This window comes from Dioscorea cayenensis, chromosome 15, assembly GCF_009730915.1.
Source record: "Dioscorea cayenensis subsp. rotundata cultivar TDr96_F1 chromosome 15, TDr96_F1_v2_PseudoChromosome.rev07_lg8_w22 25.fasta, whole genome shotgun sequence".
Taxonomy (NCBI): Eukaryota; Viridiplantae; Streptophyta; class Magnoliopsida; order Dioscoreales; family Dioscoreaceae; genus Dioscorea; species Dioscorea cayenensis.
In genome coordinates, this window is record NC_052485.1 from 15,303,701 (window position 1) to 15,323,612 (window position 19,912).

The 19,912-nt window shown below is 43.6% G+C and overlaps 1 pseudogene; it reads right to left on the bottom strand.

The window, feature by feature from the left end:
• Positions 1-1,527: 1,527 nt before the first annotated feature.
• LOC120277723 overlaps positions 1,528-19,912 on the bottom strand; it is a 191,977-nt pseudogene continuing 173,592 nt past the window's right edge.

Genomic DNA, 19,912 nt, shown 5'->3' on the forward strand with positions numbered 1-19,912 from the left:
GGGCTGCGTCGCGCCCGCGTGGCTCACTGTCCTTCCGCTCGCAAAAAACCGGGTCGGTGCTATAGTGCTCAACTACAGTATTTTCGCTGCGGTGAATCGTCTGCAGTAACTGGCTCGGAATTCTCCAGCGGCCCACGCGGGTGGTGCGCGGGCGTGCAGTGCTCGCGAGGTTCACAGCCTAATCCAAGTAGGGCCCCGGTTCCTTGCTACAAAACCGCAACAGTGTTTTTGGCTTCAAGAACATGATTTTTGGTGCTGATTTCACCACAATTGCATTCTCGAGCTCAATTAAGCTTCTTTGAGGCCTGCAACAAGAAAATAACCAATTTAAGCAAAAAAACGAGCAATCGATTAATCTAAAATAGCATGCAAGCATATACAAAAACCAACATATAAATACATACATTTAGGCTCTTATCAAACATCCCCACACTCGAAGTTTTTTTGCTTGCCCTCAAGCAAACAAAAACATGAATAACATGAGGATAGCGATAAAAGACTAAATGTATGACCTCAAGCTCAAGAGTAGAGGACTCCACTAGCACGAATAAAATGAGATCAAGATAATGAGTCGCAAATGATCAACACATCCGAGATAGTTCTATCCCAACTAAGTGCTCCCGTGTGAGTGTGTGCATACTTTATCCCTTGCTTTTTCCCGATCACTCCACGTGTCATGGGTGCAGTGTTAGAGTTGCTAAAAAAACACTCTCAATGATCAACCAAGAATCTTTCGGTCCTCGAGTAGGGAACTTTAGGGTTCTAAGCGAATGCATGAGAGGGTTCAGCGATCAATCATGAGTTCGCCTAACGTAGACTTGCACAAAATCTTTCCGATGGATGCACATGCTGATTAGGTACAAGAGCCACCCAACTTACTCGATTACAAGCTACATAGACGCATTCATGCTACACGAGCGGAGGAATACTCGACATAGACTACAAATGCATACAAGTCTTAGTCTATGTCTCCTAACCTTCTTCATGCAAAAACATCTCTTACGACTAAAAAGCAAAAAAATACATGAGTGCCAAGAGCTCTTAGGTGATCATTGAATGTAGAGTTTAACAACCTAACATCTTAAGTCATAACAATGGGCTAGTCGGAATGAACAAGGTAGAAGTGTGTGCTAGACAATTTTTACCGAAAAGCACAAAAAGTAGGAATAGAACTTCATTTCACAAATCATAGCAAAAAAATAGCAACTCATATCTATCCTCCTTTCAGCTAGGTAGTCCTTAACATTAGATCAAAGCTATCATTGGTTGACAAGCATGCAAAGGTATAAAATACCCCATCCCCACACCTAGAGTCGTACATTGCCCTCAATGTACAATAAATAGCAGTACATGGTGGGGAACAAAAATATGTAAAGATAAATTGCAAGAGAAGGGTAAAAAGAGACTGCCCCATTTCGATGTAGAATAGTGTATAGAGCACGCACGAATATGGAATTGTCAAGACTGTAGAGGGAGGAGGGGTGGAACCCACATCTCGGCGTTCAAAAAGAAGAGGATCCTGCTCTCTCAGTCTTCAACACGGGTTTCTGTAGGTGCAGCCGGTGCTATAGAAGTGGTGGTTCCAAAGGAGGTACCGGCAGAAAATGAAGATCGGCGAATGAATGAGAGAGCCTCGCTCATATCCCTTGTCAGCTGACCAAGAATGATCATGGCCTCTTGATGTCCACGTCGGAGGGACTGAATCTCGCTCTGAATTTCTTGTAGGCGAAGCTCAACCGATGCATCTTCCCTAGGCTCTGGCTCGGACTGTGATGGGGGGTCGACGACCCGCTCTCCCGTAACTGAATGACGAATGAGGGTATATCCATCACCACGCTGGTCTACTAGCCCCATGGCGCATAATGTGGCCAACCCAAGAGGTGTAGTGCCACCAACAACCTGCATGCACGCAATGCATGCAATCAAGCCCATACCTCACATTAGGCGCATAACATACGGTTCAGCAAAGATAGCCCCGAGGCGTGCATAAGTCCCTTGACGGACAAGCAGGTCAGCACATAGATGTCCTAGGTTGATTGGGTACCGCTCGGTCATACTATACAGCATAAGTAGGTCAGCACGTGTGATTTCCCCGGTACTATCATTACGACCCACAATACCACGACTGAATAGCCACTGTATGTAGCGGTGCTCAGGTTTAAGTAGGCGAGATGCCTTGTTGGACTCATTGGATCTAAATCCCGAGATCAAGTTCCAGAATCAGGTGTGAGTCATCCGGGCTGGAAAATCTATAGGGAGCTCGCGGGAGGAGGATAGATTGATGAAGTCCCCATGCGGCCGGACAACCTCAATAGTGCTCAACACTTCCAATGTAATCTCACGGTAGGCCACTTCTTCAATTGTAAACACTTTGTCCCACCCATTGTGGGAGACCAAACTCAATACCTTGTCGGCCCGGACCTATAGTTTCGAGGTCGCCCCACTCAATGGTTCGAGTAATGCCGAACGGTTTAGTTTTCAAATTTATATACCGAGCCTGATGTTGGGGTTGTGTGAAGTGAAGGTCACCTGTAGGTACATCATCATGTCTAGGACTTTTAGAAGCAACTCTCTTGTTCGGCATCCCTACAAGACCATAAGTGCACCATCAAACCAAAAATCCATGAAATCAATGCCTAATGAAGTTAAAATGCTGAAATTCGGGCATTGCTACGATAATTTCAGGGAAAGTTTTTTTGCAAGAGTCTCTCTTGTAAAAGTAGCAATCAAAATTTACAAAGCTTTAAATTCAAGCTAGAAGTTTACAAGAAGGGTTCAAACACATTCCACAAAGTGTTCAGCCTATTCAACCAAAAAAAATCCATGGATTAAGTGTGAAACGAAGCTTGCCTCAAGTTAGGGCATGAAATACCTTAGTGAGTAGATCCGGCAAGAAAGTTAGTAAAACTCTAAATAAATGGTGGGATTTGGGTTGCAAAGGGGAGGAGAGAAGATTAGAGGAGAAAAAATGAAGGAAAACGGTGAAAAAATGAGGGGAATCGGAGGAGAAATGAGAGAGAACTCAAGAAAACAAGATGAAGATGAATAGTGGCCAGAAGGAGTGAAGGGGCAGTCATTTAAGGCATTTCCTGCACAGTACGAGAGTACTGCGCGGGCGCGCAGTGCCCGCGAGTACCTGGACGTGCGCAGCCAGCAAGCCGCGCGGGGTGCACGCGGCCCGCATAGCGCTCAGGCTGGCGCGCGGGCACCCGCGAGGGGTTGGGATCCAATGACAGTGGCCTACGCGGGCCGCACGCGGCCCGCGCAAACCTGGAAACTCATAAAAAATAACAATGTCCCCCTTGCAACATCAAAAACAATTCAAATACAACGTTCCACTCACTGAATTGAACATGAAACACAACCACAAAGCACCTAACAAAGATAGACTAAAAGAGAGCAAGGGTTATCATCAAACCAATAAACAAACACACAAACACAAATCACAAAATAACAAACACAAGAACAAAAACAACACACCAAACAAAATTCAAGAATATGAAAAATAAAGAACAACAAAAATAAAACCTTGGGTTGCCTCCCAAGAAGCGCCTTGTTTAACGTCGTTAGCTCGACGTACCTTACCTCGTGCTCAAGGTGGATCAAAAGAAGTTGAGTTACCTCCAATTCCAAGAGATGTGTTCTATGATAAATATCGTTTCAACCGATGACCGTTTACCTTCAATGTACCATTTTCAGGGTGGGTGATCTCAACGGCGCCGTGGGTGAAGACTCGGGAGACGGTGAATGGTCCATGCCACCTTGACCTCAATTTTCCTGGAAAGATCTTCCATCTCGAATTAAAGAGTAATACCTGATCACCTTCCTTGAAATGTTTTCCCCGTTTGATATGTCGATCATGGTATTCCTTGATTTTTTTTTTATATTGGATGGAGTTATCGTATGCTATCATGCGCCACTCAGCTAATTCGCTTAGTTGAAATTTCCTTTTATGGCCGGCTAATTGCGGGTCAAAGTTTAGTTGTTTGATGGCCCAATATGCCCTGTGCTCTAGTTCAACCGGTAGATGACAAGCCTTCCCATAGATTAATCTGTATGGGGTCTCTGCGAGTGGCGTCTTATATGCTGTCCTATACGCCCAGAGGGCATCATCAAGGTGATTGGCCCAATCATTCCTGTGGTGTCCTATTGATTTTTCCAAGATACGTTTTAGTTTACGGTTTGACACCTCAACTTGGCCACTCGTTTGAGGGTGATATGCTGTTGCCACTTGGTGAGACACTCCATAACGCTTCAAAGTGTTTGCGAACTGAGAATTACAAAAATGCGTGGCCCTGTCACTTATGATTGTTCTTGGTGTACCAAACCTAGAGAATAACTTTTTCAGGAATTTAACCACGCCCCTAGCATCACTCGTGGGAAGTACTTGTGCTTCTACCCATCTAGAGACATAATCCACCGCAACCAAGATAAATTTGTTCCCATGGGAACTGGGGAACGGGCCCATAAAATCAATCCCCCAAACATCGAACACCTCACAAGCTTGGTTCCAAGTCTGCGGCAATTCATCTTTTCTCGAAAGGTTACCTATCCTTTGGCACTTGTCACAATGTTGTACAAAATACTGTGTGTCTTGAAACATAGAAGGCCAATAAAACCCTGCATCTAAAACCTTTTTCATTGTTCGATTTGCCCTGTAATGCCCCCCTGTGGGGCCTGTATGGCAATGACTCAAAATAGCATAACCCTCCGACCGTGAGACACATCTTCTTAGAACTTGGTCACCACAAATTTTAAACAAGTAAGGATCTTCCCAAATATAATGTTTCAGATCGGCATAGAACTTCTTCCTCTGTTGATACGTTAGCCAGTCTGGACGTGTCCTTGCAGCTAAATAATTTGCAAATTCGGCAAACCAGGGGGTTTCATCTTCACTTACGACTTGGATGCAAAATAAGTGTTCAACAGGAAATACATCATTTATTTCTTTCTTTCTTCTCCTGGGTACCCACTTGATGGTTCTCCAGGCGAGATAAGTGGTCAGCAGCTAGGTTCTCAGCCCCGCGTTTGTCTTTTATTTCCAGGTCAAACTCTTGGAGCAGTAGTACCCAGCGAATTAGACGAGGCTTTGCATCAAGCTTATTCAGAAGATATTTGAGTGCAGAATGGTCCGTAAATACAATCACCTTAGACAGTATTAGATATGAGCAAAATTTATCAAATGCAAAGACCACTGCAAGCATTTCTTTCTCGGTAGTTGTGTAGTTTTCTTCTGCGTCATTCAAAGTCTTGCTGGCATAATAGATAGGGTGAAAATGACCATCCCTTCACTGACCAAGCACTGCACCAACCGCAAAGTCACTGGCATCACACATTAACTCGAATGGCAAATTCCAGTCGGGAGATACCATTATTGGGGCCACAATGAGTTTCTTCTTTAGAGTGAGAAAAGCAGCCATGCACTGCTCATTAAACTAGAACGGGGTGTCTTTTTCTAGGAGTTTTGTTAGGGATCGGGCAATTGCTGAAAAATCTTTAACAAATCTTCTATAAAACCCAGCGTGACCAAGGAAACTCCTGATAGCCTTGACTGAAGAGGGGGGTGGAAGTTTTTTGATGGTAGCAATTTTGGCTTTGTCCACCTCTATTCCCCGTTGTGATATCTTGTGACTGAGCACAATGCCTTCTCTAACCATAAAATGACATTTTTCCCAGCTAAGGATCAAATTGGTTTCCTCACACCTGGCTAAAACCTTCTCCAAATTCCTAAGGCAAAGCTCAAAAGTATCACCGAAAACTGAAAAGTTATCCCTGAAGACTTCCATGATGTCTTCCACCATATCCTCAAAAATGGCCATCATGCATCTTTGAAAAGTGGCTGGGGCATTGCATAATCCGAATGGTATACGTCGGTAGGCAAATGTACCATAGGGGCATGTGAACGTGGTCTTCTCCTGGTCTTCTGGGGCGATGGGGATTTGAAAATACCCTGATAGCCCATCTAGAAAACAATAATAAGCATGCCCTGCCAACCGTTCAAGCATCTGATCAATAAAGGGTAGCGGGAAATGGTCTTTCCGTGTGGCGTCATTAAGCTTCCTGTAGTCAATACATACTCTCAGTGCTCAGGTAACGGTTTCAACTCTAACTCTGGTGGTTCCTCTATTGATGATTTCAGTCTTCCATACTTTCCAAAATCCATATGCTCAGAAATTCTACTCTCTTCTCCGGAAGAATCACCACTATCTGCACTATCCTCAATAGCATAAGCTTCCTCCAAATCTGACGATTCTGAATCACTTCCCTTGGGTGGGTCAGTTTCACTAAGGTTGTGGGATTCTGGTCGTTCCCAATCCTCCTTATCATGCTGAACTACTCGTACGGCTCCATTAAGCATGTTCTCTGGTTTAACTTGTATAGGAGATGATTTATACGTTTCCATTGGAGGTGCCTCTTCTCCTTCCATATACTGCGTGAAAATTCTTGCACACTTTGCTCTCCCAACCCTAGAGTGCTCGGTGCATTGCAAAAGCCGAGCCTTCCACCAATCATAGGCTATAGGGGCTATCGGATAACTCCACAAATTCGCTTTGCAAAAAAATGTCCGCTCGAGCAACAAGGGTGATGTTTACGCAAGGGAGGCGATAAGACCAAAAATTAGGTGTATCCATAAAAAGAAATGGAAAAAAACAAGGAAATAGTTATAGAAGGTCTAAAGGGAATTTTTGAAACGAGACCCATCGGTAATTACATAGAGAGATAGAAAAGCGAGAAGATAAAATAAACAATGGTTAAATCAACAAGCTACGAGTTTTTCCGAGTATTCCTTGTGGTTCCCGACAGCGGCGCAAAAAAACTTGATGAGTGTCCCGCAAAGTGCAGGGGCGTCAAGTAATACCTCTCGTGCGAGCACGAGAGGGTCGTATTCCCTAGGCCCAAGGAGCTACCCTTACTTCCTTGTTACTCGTTGTCTAACCTACAAATCGCTTGATGCTTAATGCTACTAACAAAAATAAAACTAAGCAAGTAATTGTGAAAAGACCGATTAAGAGAGTGAAAATCAAGAAGTGAGGGAGGTCACGGATGTGGATCCCCGGGGTTACTAAGGGTTAGAAGAATGCTAGAAGTGCTAAGCACGTGGTGGTTCGAGCCAAGAGAGATCCAAAAGATAGATCATCCCGATGGTCACGGTAATGGTCCCTAATCCCATACGAGTATTGGTACAGAATCTCTTCCGTCCAAATCCTCCTACGATTGCAATTCACACAGGGAAATTTCTAATTAGGGGCCGATACTCAACCTAGGTCCGATCCTAATGATTGGAGGGGTATGAGACACCCGATGGTCACGGCGTGCTCATACATACATCCCCATTAAGCAAGGTGTGTCTAGTACAAGGGGTGATGGTCACGCACGAGTACAACCTAGAAGTTGAAATCATGAGTTCTCATGCAAGATCAACACAAAAAAAGTACACCAAGCTTAAACCATGAACAAACCACATGCATTAAGCGAATCAAAGCATTCAACAACACAAGTTCACCCCAAGGTTCACCGACATCTGGTGACCTTGCGGTTTAGCCGTCCATATAAGAAACTACACAAGATAGGCACATGAAAACAACTAACAAATGCATATAAAAACTCCCTCAAACAATGAGAACAAGAGGAGGAAGAGGAAGGCCGCGGATGTCTTCCACGAACGCCGCAATAAGGGCGGCTTACCACGTCGTCTCCAAGCTTCTCAAAGGTGGAATCGATGAAGATCTTGCCCAATGACGCTTCTCCCCTTGATTTCCCCTCTCTAGATCGTCGGATTTGGCCTCAATTAGCTCCGGTGAAGTTGCCACCGCCGAGAGCCTCCAATATGGGAAGGAGATATGATGATGGAGAAGGAAGAAGAGGTCCCCCCAAAACAAGCCCTAGCTTTACATAAAAATCATCTGCCCCGAGTCACGCAGCCTGCGTACGGGCCGCGTCGCGGCCTACGTACGGGCCGTGTCGCGGCCGCGTGGCTCACTGTCCTTCCGCTCGCAAAAAACCGGGTCGGTGCTACAGTGTTCAGCTACAGTAACCAACTACAATATTTTCACTACGATGAAACGTCTGCAGTAACTGGCTTGGAATTCTCTAGCGGCCCACTTGGGTGGTGCGCGGGCGCGCAGTGCTCGCGAGGTTCACAGCCTAATCCAAGTAGGGCCCCGGTTCCTTGCTACAAAAACCGCAACAGTGTTTTTGGCTTCAAGAACATGATTTTTGGTGCTGATTTCACCACAATTGCATTCTCAAGCTCAATTAAACTTCTTTGAGGCTTGCAACAAGAAAATAACCAATTTAAGCGAAAAACGAGCACTGATTAATCTAAAATAGCATGCAAGCATATACAAAACCACATATAAATACATACATTTAGGCTCTTATCACATACGTACGGGGGGGCGCATCTTCTGCCACTTGGGGTATCTCAGTCTCTATCGGTGCTGGCTGAGGCTCGGGAGCAAGCCGAGATGCCCCGGCCTCATCAACCTCGTCCGTAGCTATCTCTAGAGTAGGTAGAACTAAGGCGTAAACCCCTGTCCGAACTCTCCGTACTATATCCATCAATCTCAGTGTCTCCATACCCAAGGCAGTAGGTATAGTCACCTTCTCAGCCCCTCTAATCGTATCTCGTAGACTGACAAGGTCCCCTTGCGTATATCCCACAAGTGCGCGGGTTTGTCGATGTAATAATCCTGGGTGAGCGCGGTCGAATCCACAGGGAGTAGGGAGTGAAAATACTTAATTTGGTTCTTAGCTATGTGGAAGATCAATAGTGATTAGTGTGAAATTGATTCAATTCTCAACAATAAAAGCAACAAGGGAGAGAGCAAGAATAAAGAAGAGGGCAAGGCAATTGATAAAGATGGGGTACTCGGATGATGCTTCACCTAGGATAATCGTTTCAAGTGCAAGAACTCTCTATTATACTTCCTAATCAATCCCATGGTGAGTCGTGGAAACCCTTATATACATAGTCCCAAATCGAAGGTCAACTATGCCTAACTCTATATATGTCCCAGAGGAGAAATCGAACAATCTCAACACCTCGCACTCGCATAGAGTTGCAATGAGCTCTAGGGATTCCAAGTGATAAATCTCTTCCTTAAAATAGACCTAACCCTTTTGTCCAGGCGGAAGGTCCCTAGCCACAATTAAGCCCTAGATACTAAGATCCTCTCAAAGCTTCACTCCACTGCATGCGCAACTAGGCCCCAGCGGAGTTTCATCCCTTAGACCACTCACTCTATTATGGCCGCAAAGAACTCGAGGAACGGAGGTAGAACCTATCATGCCGGAGGGGAAAAGGGACGCTCCTGTACCTCTCGACTCACCCTCTCAACCCTCTCCAACCTAGATTTGTCTAACGCTCGTGGTGTGTCACTCACTCACAAGGTTACCAACAAGAACTCTCAACCCTAGTGTCACTCTAGGGGAAATGTTCATACAATCAAGCATTCAAGGTTGGAACTCACAATAAACATCAATTTATTGAAAGCATAATAAAGAAGTTCAATGAAACGAATACATCCTAGGGATCACAATCATCCAAGCACCCACTAGGGGTTTAGCTCTCCATGAAGCTTAGTACAATCAAAGAAATTGAATGTAAAAGCAATGAATCCATAAAGAAACCCCCTTAATGGTCGTGTCGATGGCCTTGTGGAGAGTCCTCTACTCGTCGTCCAAGGATTCCTTCATCCGGTATAGGATACGCATCGATCGAAGCTCCCTTACCAACCTTCTTCCTAATGGAAACACGATGTCGGAGCCGTAGAACTTCTCCAAAACCTTGGCCAATACCCCTCGAAACCTTAGCCGAAGCCCTATCACAAGTTGGGGAAAAGATGGAGAAAAAAATACTAAAATCATGGCTGAATCGGCTTTAAATAGGGTTCGAATCGGGCGACTCCACAGGCGTGTACGGTACACGCGCCCGTGAGGAATTTCCACACGGGCGTGGGTAATATCCCCACGCCCGTGTGGATTCTTTGTTTCTGCTGTTTTTGGCGGGCTATAAACAGTAACTGCTACAATGATTTCCTACATTGATTTGCTACAGTACCTGCTAACGGAGACTCTCATACTCCTCAGTCTCAGTATACTCCTCATCATATAAACCAAGTCTAACGGAGAACTGTGCGACGCTCATACTATGATGCTGCCCAAAAGCTCTGAACTGAATGGCGCCGATACTATCGAAATGAGCATAAGAGCGGTCGAACTCAAATGAAGCGAGTACCTCCAAAGTGAGTGGGCGGATAGCAGGTCATGAATATTCAACAACTTGTGCCAACTAGCGACCAATAATAGCTTCTCGACCTCATCAGCCATGTCATGTGCTAGTTGCACCTTCCTGAATAAACTGACATCTGGAATTCGCGTTTGCCCAAACTTAAGCTTCGCTAATTGCTTAAACCGAGCTCGATGTGCAGGAAGTGTAAATTCTAAGACTTCCGGCTCAGGAGTAGGCTTTCTAGGATGTTTACCCGCTTCTATCTTAGATCTGGTGGCTATAGCTGATAAACGCCTAAATGTACGTATTTTATATATATTAATCTTGTATTATTTGTGTACATTTTAATGAATTGATGCCCGTTTAAGCTTAAATTGGTTATTTCGGTGTTGCAGATCTTAAATGAGCCGAACAAAGCTCGAAAATGCAAATTAGATGAATTCGACACCAAAAACGGCATTTTTGGGGTGTCGACACTGTAGCTGAGTACTGTAGCCCCGACACCTTTTCTGGGCAAAATGGCAGTGAGCTTCACGGGCTCCATGCGCCCGCATGGAGCCCGTATGGACCTGACGGGATATATAAAGAGGCTGATTTTCTAGGGCAAAGGAGAGCTTTTTGGAGGGGGAGTTTTTCTCTAGGACCTCTTAGGCCTCCGCCCCACTCTTCCCACTGGTGATCTACTACGCAAGACTTCACCAAGAGGGAGACAAACTTTGGAGGAGAAGATAGGGAGAAGATCCTAGGCATCAAAAGTATCATTTGAGGGGAGATCTCTTCAAATCTTCAAGATCTTCACCATCCAAGGGGATTTAAAGCTAGAGGGAGTAGTTCTTACTTATTTTCTTGTTTACTTATTTCTTGGACTTGTATGAGCATTCCTCTTTCATGAGGAACTAACTTATTTGTGATTTGGACATGATGAACTCTAGGCTTGATTGTTTGTAATTTGGATGATCATCTTTATTGATGCATTGTTTGGATGTTGTATTTCTTTTATGGAATCTTGTAGTTTGTGGTTCAAGCCTTGTGTACTTTGATGTGTTGATTTGCATGAGAACTCTGTATTTCAACTTCTAGGTTGTACTTGGTTGCGTGACCATCGCCCTTGTACTAGACACGCTTGGCTTGGAAGGGATCCATGTACAAATACACCGTGACCATCGGGTATTTTGTACCCCTCCAGCAATTACGGTTGGACCTAGTTTGAGTATCGACCCTGATTAGAGATTTCCCTGAGTATAATGCAATCATACGAGGATTTGGGCGGAAGTAATTCTGACCCAATACGAGTATGGGATTAGGGTTCAATTTCCGTGACCATCGGGTTGAGCTAGTTTAGGAGTCTCTTGGCCCAACTACCATCTCACATTTCAACCTAAATTCAGGACTTAATGACAACCCTAGGGGGACTCGTTGTCCAAATCACTCCCTTCAGTGTTTGATTCTCCCTTGAGTTCGTATTGTGTGTAGTAGTACCCCGGATTTCATTGTAGTTAATTCTTTCTCTTTTTAGAATTACTATTCATCTTTCGAAGTGTTAGGCTAGGAAATAGACGAAAGGGAAGTAATAGTAGCTCCTTGGGCCCTGGGAATACAATCCTCTCGTGCTTGTGTGAGAGGTATTACTTGGCGACCCGTGCGCTTGCGGATCTCACATCAAGTTTTTGGCGCCGTTGCCAGGGAACACAAGGAATACTAGGAAAACCTGTAGTCTATTGCTCTAGTCATTTATTTTTGTCGTTGTAAATATCCATCTTTGTATGTGTCTTTTACCATTTTGTGCATATTTATTTATTTGATTTCTTTCTTCTTTTCTTTGATAGCTTACTGTTGGTTGTTTTATTCTTTTTATTACACAGGGCCATGGACTTCGAAGAAAAACAGTTGGCCGCTAAAATGTATGCACTTGAAAAAGAGATGGAAAAATTAAATGCTATGAGAGCACACCAAAGCGACCCAGCCATGGATTTTCAAGAAAAATTATTGCCCGCTAGAATGTATGCACTTGAGAAGCAAATGGAAGAATTTGATGCTAAGAGAGCAAGCCAAAGCAATCAGTACACTGATGTTTATAATCCATATTGGGGAGGACACCCGCACTTTTCGGCACATGATCATACTCAACAATGGGAGTACCCTCACCAGGGATTGCTACAAGAGCCCTCCTTTAAAGAACCGTGGCATTACCAACCTCCAGTCGACCATACTAAGCAACTTAATCAATGTGGATTCAATACGCAAGATGTGTTCGCAAGATTCATGATGCAAACTGATGCTGAATTTGAAGTCATTGATACTGCAACTTTTAATGCCTGACCATCTTTTCAAAGTATGGTGAACAGGATTGGAGAGTCTTCTAACATATCGACCTAGTTACCACGAACTCTAGATGCCCTATCTGAAAACGGCACAAGGAATGAAGAGGATAATAGTGAAATTGAGGTGGAAACCGATATTGAGGTGTTGGAGGTTGAAGAAGTAACTGATATAGCATCACTACCATTTGAGCAAATGGTAGAAGCTCCACCTCAATGGGAAATGGAAGAAGATAAGGGGGAGGATGACATCATGGCCAAAGAAACATGTGAGGAAGTAGAAGACACTCCATCAACCACATTTGAAGATGCTACTTGCCTCAACGTAGATTTTTCCATCCATCCATCAATTTTAGTCAAGTGCAAAAACAAAATTCCGGGAATTGTATTCGAAGATGTGGGTACCAAGCTAAGATCATCATTGAACCCACCAATGCCGGGCTTGGACAATTCCCAAGCAAAGATTTTTCCCTGTCGGCCAAAGCAAACTTTGTGGGCCGTTGAAGTTCATCACAGCATGGTTGAGAGAAAAATTATGGATAGGATGTTGAAGCCTCCAATTAATCCACCTGTGCGAAGCTTGATAAGTTCTCAACCAAACTTGTTCCCTTGGAGGCCCAAGCAACACTTATGGGTAGTTCAAGGCAATTTGACATTGGTCGACGAAGAAAACTCGGGTAGGAGGTTGAAACCGTCCAAGGACCCACCCATGCCAAGCTTGAATAATTCTCGACCAAACCTTTTTCCTTGGAGGCCCAAGCAACTTGGTGGGATAATCAAAGGAATTTTTGTCGGGACCAAAGAAGAAGCGGGAAGGAGGTTCATACCATCTAAGGATCCGCCCAAGCTTAAATTGCACAACTCCCGGCCCAAGCTTTTTCCATGGAGGCCAAAAGGTAACTCGTGCTTGGCCTTCAACTTGACACCATCCCGGAAGGTACGCTTTATTTTTCTTGGTAGTTCTTATGCCTGTTCTAGCCGGGATGAACACACTGTCTTCAAGCCTCCATGAGGTAAGAAAAAGGTACGTCGAGCTAATGACGTTAAACAAGCACTTCTTGGGAGGCAACCCAAGTTTCAAATCCTTTGTTTTCCATTTTTTTTCGTATTCTAGTTGCTTGTTGAGTTTAATTTGTTGTGTTTATTGTTGTGTTATGTTCGTATGCTTGTTTGTTTGAATGATCCATGCTTATCTTATATTTGTGAATCTTCTCTAGTGGATTGGCATTGTTTGATTGTGTTTCAATGCATATTTCAGTGTTATAGATGATGTAAATTAGTTTTGTTCTAAGTTACATGGGAGCCCATGCCAAATTTTACTTTTCCAGGTCTTCACGGGCTGCATACGGCCCGTATGGACCATTTTTGTGCTCCCCAGGGGCCTCAGGGGTGCCATGCGCCGGTGAGGCAGCCTGTGAGGCTTACAGTCTCAGGGTCTAGAGAAGGACAAAAACCCTCACGGGCTCCATGCGCCCGCATGGAGCCCGTATGGCTTGCGGGCTGGAATTTCCAGCCTTAAGTGGCCACCTTTCTCTCCCTTGTTCTCACTCGTTTTTCATCCGTTTTCTTTCATTCTTTCACCATTTTTCTTCATTTTTCTTCCTCTTCACTCCTCTCCTACCTCTTATAACTTAGATCTTGTGTTTTAATTGAGGTTTTACCATCTATTTCACCGATCTTCATCGATTCAAGCTTTGAAGCCCTACTTTTTGTTTTTAGCAACCTTGCCTCTTCTTCTTGATTATGCATGCTTATCTTACTTCAAACCATGAGGAATGTTGTAGGGTTATTTGATCTTTGATTTATTTGAATTTTGAGGCATGGTTTGTAAATTTTTGGCTTCAAAAACAAGGGGAAATTCTTGCAAAAATTTTGTCCGAGCTACAGTAACTTTCGAATGTTGCTTATCTTGAATTTGTTTGACACTTGTAGCATCTGTGAAGGCCCCTTGGAAACACTTGCACTAGAGTGATTTAGAGATTATGATATTCATTGAACAAAGAACTTGCATGGACTTTTGTTTCATAGTTTTTAGAGTTTTTGTTTGTGTGTGCTCCCTACATATTCAATGGTGAGATGACTATGTTTTTTTTGACATTTGCAGGACTACCAGGATATGAGCTTCACTCTCACCACCCCTCAAGAATTGAACCTACCCATTGTTCATGCATGTATTGCACAATCTTCATCAAGAAAATGGGGCAGTCTCTTTACCCTTCCCTTTCATGCTTCATTGAATTATTATGAATTCTACACCATGTTCTGCTTATTAGTGTACATTGAGGGCAATGTACAATTCTAGGTGTGGGGATGGGTTATTTGCATGCTTACTTCACCGGTGATAGCTATGATTTATTGTTAAGAACCTCCTGGCTTGAATGAATGATAGTAATGAGTTGTAGTGTTAATTGTGCTATATGGAAGTCATGTTTTCTCTCTAGTGCTTTCTTCACAACTTTGACACAGAACTTCTACCTTGTTTGCCCCAGCTAGCCCACTACTTTGATTTAAAGTGTTAGAGTGGTAAATTCATCCCTCAATGGTCTTTTAAGAGCTTTTGGTTCTTTTGTTCATTTTGCTTTATCCCTAAGTGAAGTTTTGCATGAAGGTGCTCAGGAGACATGTATATACTTGTTATCTTAGAAAAAAAAAATTTGAAAAATGAAAAAATGAGTCTATGTCAGTATTCCTCTGCTAATTTAGCATGAATGCGTCTATGTAGACTGTAATCAAGTAGGTTGGGTGGCTTTTGTACCTAATCAGCATGTGCATCCTTCTGAGAGATTATAAGATATTTTGTACAGTTTACGTTAGGCGGACTCGGAAAAAAAAATGAAAAAAAAAGAAAAAAAAATGAAAAAAAGAAAGAAAGGAAGAAAGAAGTATTTATTCTCTTGGACTCAATCATGCATTCACTTAGATGCTAAAGTGTTGAATATGGACCGAAGGACTCTTGACCGACTATTGAGGGCGTCTTTAACATTTTTAACACCGGTAGTCATTGAATGTGGTGTGAATAGGGAGAGCGAGTGATGAAGTATACACACACCCACGAGGAAATCACTCTAGAGGAATCATGACTATCTCTACTGAGTTGGTTATTGTGCAACTCATTTTCTTGATTTCATCTCATCTGTGCTTGTGGGGTTCTTCACTATTTGAGCTTGAGGTCGTACATTTAGCCGTTTATCTTCTTGCCCCTATTCTTTCATGTGTGTTTGCTTGGGGACAAGCAAACACTTAGGTGTGGGGATGTTTGATAAACGCCTAAATGTACGTATTTTATATATATTAATCTTGTAATATTTGTGTACATTTTAATGAATTGATCCTCGTTTAAGCTTAAATTGGTTATTTCGGTGTTGCAGATCTTAAATGAGCCGAACGAAGCTCGAAAATGCAAATTAGATGAATTCGACACCAAAAACGGCATTTTTGGGATGTCGGCACTGTAGCAGGCATTCGGCTGTGAGCTTCACGGGGTCCATGCGCCCGCATGGTGCCCGCGAGGTTTGCTGGAATTTCATAACACTCGTACTGTAGCAGGAACACTGTAGCAGGAAGACTATAGTAAAAATACTGTAGCTGAGTACTGTATCGCCGCCACCTTTTCTGGGCAAAATGGCAGTGAGCTTCACGGGCTCCATGCGCCCGAATGGAGCCCGTATGGACCTGACGGGATATATAAAGAGGCTGATTTTCTAGGGCAAAGGAGAGCTTTTTGGAGGGGGAGTTTTTCTCTAGGGCCTCTTAGGCCGCCGCCCCACTCTTTCCGCTGGCGATCTACTACGCAAGACTTCACCAAGAGGGAGACAAACTTTGGAGGAGAAGATAGGGAGAAGATCCTCGGCATCAAAAGTATCATTTGAGGGGAGATCTCTTCAAATCTTCAAGATCTTCACCATCCAAGGGGATTTAAAGCTAGAGGGAGTAGTTCTTACTTATTTTCTTGTTTACTTATTCCTTGGACTTGTATGAGCATTCCTCTTTCATGAGGAACTAACTTATTTGTGATTTGGACATGATGAACTCTAGCGTTGATTGTTTGTAATTTGGATGATCATCTTTATTGATGCATTGTTTGGATGTTGTATTTCTTTTATGGAATCTTGTAGTTTGTGGTTCAAGCATTGTGTACTTTGATGTGTTGATTTGCATGAGAACTCTGTATTTCAACTTCTAGGTTGTACTTGGTTGCGTGACCATCGCCCTTGTACTAGACACTCTTGGCTTGGAAGGGATCCATGTACAAATACACCGTGACATCGGGTATTTTGTACCCCTCCAGCAATTACGGTTGGACCAAGTTTGAGTATTGACCCTGATTAGAGATTTCCCTGAGTGTAATGCTATCATACGGGGATTTGGGCGGAAGTAATTCTGACCCAATATTTGTATGGGATTAGGGTTCAATTGCCATTACCATCGGGTTGAGCTAATTTAGGAGTCTCTTGGCCCAACTACCATCTCACATTTCAACCTAAATTCAGGACTTAATGACAACCATAGGGGGACTCGTTGTCCAAATCACTCCCTTCAGTGTTTGATTCTCCCTTGAGTTCGTATTGTGTGTAGTAGTACCCCGGATTTCATTGTAGTTAATTCTTTCTCTTTTTAGAATTACTATTCATCTTTCGAAGTGTTAGGCTAGGAAATAGACGAAAGGGAAGTAATAGCAGCTCCTTGGGCCCTGGGAATATGACACTCTCATGCTTGCGCGAGAGGTATTACTTGGCGACCCGTGCGCTTGCGGATCTCACATCAATAGCTGTATGCATTAGAAAACGAAAATCAATCAGCCTCATTCAGTTTGCAAAAGAATAAAAACACAAGACCGTGCGGGAATTCCACACACCCGTGCACATTCACGGGGCTGGGAAAATGCACGGCCCTTGTAATCATACTTCCAGCTACATCTTTATCTTACTTCCAGAGCTTATCAAAAGCAAATCATAATCATTCTAGTAACAAACCGGTGTGCATTATCCATTTTAATCAAAGAAAAAAATCAACTAGAATCACAAGAAATCGGTGACAAGAGAAAACAAGGGTTTACCGATGAGTGGAAGTTATAATCCTTTCAATCTGCAAAATGCTCAATCAATCGTCTCAAAAACAAAAAAAAAAACAACAATCAGAAGATGGGAGAATGTCGAAAAGTGTTCTTTGAGTGTGTTAGGGTCAGCTGAGTAATAGGGTCTAAATGATGTATCGGGTGATAATACAGCATTTTAATTCCTGGAGAACCCCACGAGCGTGCAACGTTTGCCGAGGCCCGTGCGCCTGTGGGTCAGGGGCAACCGCACGCCCCTGTGGCTTCTCTGGTCATCCGAGACAAATCTCCTAAGTGTTCCGCACGCACGTGCGGAAATGCCGCACGGGCATGGACATTCACAGGTCCAACTCACAGGGGCAAGCGCACACCCTTGTGTCTTCTCGGGATCGAGAGAGCTCCTCTGCAGAGATTCGCACCGGCGTGCGGAAAATATCCACGCTTGTGCGACGTTCACAAGGTCGCCCACAGGGGCGAGTTCACGCTCCTGTGTGCTCTCGGGATAATCTGCCAAACAATGTAGGAAATCACACGCCTGTGCGGAAATTACCCACGGGCGTACGATATTCGCATGGTCGTTCACAGGGGCAGCCGTACGCCCGTGTGCCTTCTCTGGATGAGCTCGCAATACAAATCCATGGGCGTGCGGAAATACCACACGCCCGTGCGTTTTCTCTAGATGCCTTAGAAAAATTTGCAGGCTCTGCAGAAATTTTCTGAACATGTCTACACACTCAGAGCCTGCCCTATTATGCAAGTTTTACCAGTGAAAAACATGAAATAAAGCTCAAATGACCCAACTTCGCCAAATCCACATCAAAACACACGATGAATCCTCAAATCTTAAAATAAAATCGCATCACAAGCATCGAAAAATCAAGACACCAACACTCAACAATTTATTCATGCAAAATACTACATTATTCGACTAAGAAAAACAAGAAACACTTGAGTTACCTCCCAAGAAGCGCTTGTTTAACATCACTAAGATTGACGTACCTTGTCTTACCTCACGAGGGCTTATGAAGGAAAAATACTTCCCTATCGTCATTACTAATCTCTCCGCCATAGTATGGTTTCAGCCTGTGTCCATTCACCTTGAATGCACCCTTCTCCGGATGGGTAATCTCAATAGCTCCATGAGGTGAAAGTTCAGTTACGGTATAAAGACTAGACCACCTAGACTTGAACTTCACCGGAAATAACCATAGACGAGAGTTGAATAGCAATACCTGATCGCCCGCTTTGAAGTCCTTCGGAATCTTAATATGCTTGTCATGCCACTTCCGAATTCTCTCCTTGTATATCCTTGCATTCTCATATGCCTTTATCCTCCATTCGTCTAACTCATTGAGATGTAATATTCGTTGCTCTCTAGATTTGCGCAAGTCAAAATTCATCACCTTGATTGCCCAATATGCTTTGTGCTCTAATTCCACTGGCAAATGACAAGATTTTCCATACACTAAATTATAGGGAGTGGTCCCTGTTGGGGTTTTGTATATCGTTCTATGAGCCCAAATTGTGTCATCTAACCTTTCCGGCCAATCCCTTTTTCCTTGTTCCACACATTTGGTTAAGATTCTCTTAAGCTCTCTGTTCATGACTTCCACTTGCCCATTCATTTGCGGATGGTAGGGAGTAGGAAGACGATGATGTACTCCATAACGATTTAGCACTTTCGCCAACTGTGTGTTAAAATAATGGGTCCCCCAATCGCTAATGATGATTCTTGGAGTTCCAAATCGAGTAAATAACCTCTTCAAAAACTTCACCATAATTCTTGCATCATTAGTTGGAAGAGCCTGGGCCTCTACCCACTTGGAAACATAATCAACTGCTACCAGCATATATTGATTGCTATTGGACTTTGGAAATGGTCCCATGAAATCAATTCCCCATACATTAAACACCTCACAGAACTGCATAGGATTCTGAGGCATCTCGTCTCTTCGCGATAGGTTTCCAGCCCTTTGACAACTATCACATCATAAAATGAACTGATGAACATCTTGGAACAAAGTCGGCCAATATAACCCAGCAGCTAGAACTTTCTCCGCAGTTCGACTTGAGGCATAATGCCATCCCACTTGGCCTGAATGACAATGCACAATGATATTCCAACCTTCCTCCCTAGGAACGCACCTTCGCACCACATGGTCCGTACAAATACGGAACATGTAAGGATCTTCCCAGAAGTAGTTCTTCATGTCACTGAAAAACTTCTTCTTCTGTTGAAAACTTAAGCCCTGCTTCAATACCCTTCCGGACAGATAATTCGCAAAATCTACGAACCATGGGGTTCCT